The sequence below is a fragment of the Arachis ipaensis genome, chromosome B04, assembly GCF_000816755.2.
Source record: "Arachis ipaensis cultivar K30076 chromosome B04, Araip1.1, whole genome shotgun sequence".
NCBI classification, from domain to species: domain Eukaryota; kingdom Viridiplantae; phylum Streptophyta; class Magnoliopsida; order Fabales; family Fabaceae; genus Arachis; species Arachis ipaensis.
This window is the reverse complement of record NC_029788.2, coordinates 35,856,156-35,860,070: the sequence shown is the minus strand read 5'-3', so window position 1 is coordinate 35,860,070 and position 3,915 is coordinate 35,856,156.

Sequence of the window (3,915 nt, the reverse complement as noted above, 5' to 3'; positions counted from 1 at the left end):
TGTGCTTGGACTGAGCATTGAAGCTTTTTCGTACTTAGGCTGTTCCTGGAGTTAAACGCTAGCTTTGGTGCCAGTTTGGGCGTTTAACTCCAATTCTAGTGCCAGTTTGGGCGTTTTACGCCAAGATATTTTAGGCTGACTTGGAATGCCAGTTTGGGCCATCAAATCTCGAGCAAAGTATAGACTATTAAATATTGCTGGAAAGTCCAGAATGTCTACTTTCCAACGTAATTGAGAACGTGCAAATTATACTTCTGTATCTCCAGAAAATCCACTTCGATTGCTGGGAGGTCAGAATCCAACAGCATCTACAGTCCTTTTTCAGCATTTGAATTAGATTTTTGCTCAGGTCCCTCAATTTCAGCCAGAAAATACCTGAAATCACAGAAAATTACACAAACTCATAGTAAAGTCCAGAAAGTGATTTTTGAATGAAAAATAATAAAAAAATAATAAAAAGTAATAAAAACATACTAAAAACTATGTAAAAACAATGCCAAAAAGGGTATAAATTATCCGCTCATCAGTCTTCCTCTATGACAGTTCTGGTTGAATTGCATAGGTGACAGATGAGATGAGGAAAGGCTAACCTTACCAAAGTGAAGGGTTTGTCAGCCACCTTGTATAGTTCTAGAGGTATGATCTCATGAACTTCCACTTCCTCTCCAATCATGATACTATGGATCATGATAGCCCGATCCATAGTTACTTCGGACCGGTTGCTAGTAGGAATGACAGAGCGTTGGATGAACTCCAACCATCCTCTAGGCACGGGTTTGAGGTCAGGCCTTCTCAGTTGAACTGGCTTGCTGATGCAGGGAATTGTGATCACACTTTTCACAACTCCAGTACAACTAACCAGCAAGTGCACTGGGTCGTCCAAGCAATACCTTACGTGAGTAAGGGTCGATCCCACGGAGATTTTCGGCTTGAAGCAATCTATGGTTATCCTGTAAATCTTAGTCAGGAGATTCAAATGATATGAATGATTTTGTTTATGAAAAGTAAATAACATGAAATGAATGATACTTGTGATTCAGTAATGAGGAACAGGTTGAGGTTCCGGAGATGCTCTGTCGTCTGAATCTCTGCTTTTCTACTGTCTTCTCCGCTAAACACGCATGGTTTCCTTCCATGGCAAGCTGTATGTTGGTGGATCACCGTTGTCAATGCTACCATCCATCCTCTTAGTGAAAATGGTCCAGGTACGGTTTCTGTACGGCTAATCAACTATCGGATCTCTCATCTCGGATGAAAAATACCAGGCACAGCTACCGCACGGCTGATGCCAGGGCATTTTGGCCAGTTTCACTGACCTTTTCTTTACTGTTTTTAGGGTAGTTTCATGCATTTCCTTAGGAAATAAGCTAGTTTTGGGTAGATATTCACTTACATCTTGATTCAAGCATACATTGTGCACTTTATATGATTTCATGAGGATTTTTGCATGAATTTAATGACAAATTGGATGTTGCATTTCCCATGACTTGGACTAGAACTTTGATGCACTTTATTGCTTGATTTCAGGACAAAGGAAGCAAAGAAGAACCACATTAGTGGCTACGTTAGTTACACTAACGTTAACACTAACGTGGAATGGGAGTAACTTGCAAAGTTAATGAGAAAAGTAATTGCCAATAACGCTCTCGAAGCCATCATTGTCCACGTTAAGAGTCACGTTAACTAAGTTAACGTGAACTCTAACGTGGAAGAAAGGAAATGGAGCCAACGTTAGTGACACTAAACATTATCACTAACGTTGGACCAAGCTCATAAGTGGCCACATTAGTTCCCATGTTAACTTAGTTAACGTGGCCTCTAACGTTAAGAAGTAAAGGGGAAGCCAACGTTAGTGACATTCAACTTTACCACTAACGTTGGCCAAGTCACAATAAGCCACGTTAACTCCCACGTTAACCTAGTTAACGTGGAAGCTAACGTGAAGAAACAAGGTGGTCGACAACGTTAGTGACCAAACATTCTCACTAACGTTGGAAGGAACCCACACAAGCCCCAATAAGCCACGTTAACTCCCACGTTAACCCAGTTAACCTGGAAGCTAACGTGAAGAAGGGAGGTGATCGCCAACGTTAGTGACACCCAACATTGTCACTAACGTTGGAATGAGCCCACACAAGCCAGTATGAGCCACGTTAACTCCCACGTTAACTTAGTTAACGTGGAAGCTAACGTGGATAAGGGAATGATGAGCCAACGTTAGTGACACTCAACTTTGTCACTAACGTTGGAGAAGGCTAGCATGGCCACGTTAGAAGCGAACTAGAAGAACAGAAGAGTATTATATATAGGAGTAGCTTTGAATTAAATTGGGAGTTGGAAATTATAGGGAGCCTCTTGGCATAGAACTACTCTTTGTATTTTACTTTCTCAGCACTTCTAGTTTCATCATGTATTCCCCATCTTTGTTTTCATTTTCCAGAGTTATGAACAACTAAACCCCTTTCATTGGGTTAGGGAGCTCTGTTGTAATTTGATGGATCAATACTAGTTTTCATTATTCTTCTTCTATCTTTTCTCTTGATTTTACTTGAAAGCTTTCGATCTTCATCCAATTGGGTAGTTATCTTGGAAAAGAAGCTATTCAAACTTGGATCTCTTCTGAACCTTGAAAGAGGAATGAAGAGATCATGCTAGAAATGCTTTCTCATGCTGGACCAAATTGGGTTTGGATGGATATGTGACTATAATCCTCTCAACACTTGATTTGGGAAATGCATGTGGTATAATCAGTGACCATACTTCATCTCTTCTCATGAGCAATTGACCAAGGAATTGGCTATTGATCAAGATTTGAGAGATTGAATTACAAGGAATTGTAATTCGATCACTTAAAATTGCCAAGGAGATCAATGAGTGCCTTGATTGAGGAAGAGATGAAAATGAAATTGATCCGGAGAATGCAACATCTCCTGAGCCCAATGAACTCCCCATTTCTGATCTTACCCATTCTCTTTAATTTCTGTCATTTACTTTTATGAGCAATTACCCCATTCCCATTTAAGATTCTGCAATTTACTTTCCGTCATTTACATTCAGTTTTTTTATTTCTAGCATTTACTTTTCTGTTATTTACTTTCCCGCCATTTAATTTTCTGCAATTCTCAACTCAAATACGGATTTGCTCAACTAGAACATTCCTCTAATTAAAGTTGCTTGATCAATCAATCCCTGTGGGATTCGACCTCACTCTATTGTGAGTTTTCACTTGACGACAAATTCGGTACACTTGCCGAAGGGAAATTTGTTACGAGACAAGTTTTCCGTGCATCAAGTTTATGGCGCAGTTGCCGGGGATTGATTGTGCATCAACAATGATTAAATTGGAGGATAACTAGATTGAGCATTTTATTTTTGTTTGATTTAATTTTCTGTTTGAGTCATTTACTTTCTGTTTTAGTTAATTTCTTCCCTTCCCCCTACTTTTTCTTTGTTATTTACCATTCATTTCACTAACCCACTAACTGTTTGATATATTGCATCACTCACACTAACAGTAATTCTGACAGATATACTTTCTGCACGTATTTTCTTTGCTTGTACTTGGTTGTATGACAGGGGGAAGAAGCAGGGCTTCAACTTTCTTTGATTCTAAACCTGAGATAACCTTCCTTAGACTAAGGAGGGAGGCAAGAGAAAAACGTGTAGTTGGTGCTGAAGAAGAGGAGGAACACTTTGAGGAATACTTTGAACCAAACATAGAAGAAAACATGGAAAACCATCGTGAAGAAGAAGCTCACAACCATGGCGGAGGAGGACGAGCAAATCATGCTGGGGAGGATAGAAGAGTTTTAGGCTCTTACATCAATCCAAACCCAGGAAACTGTGGAAGTAGCATTCAAAAGCCAACCATCCATGCCAACAATTTTGAACTAAAACCACAGCTCATCACCCTTG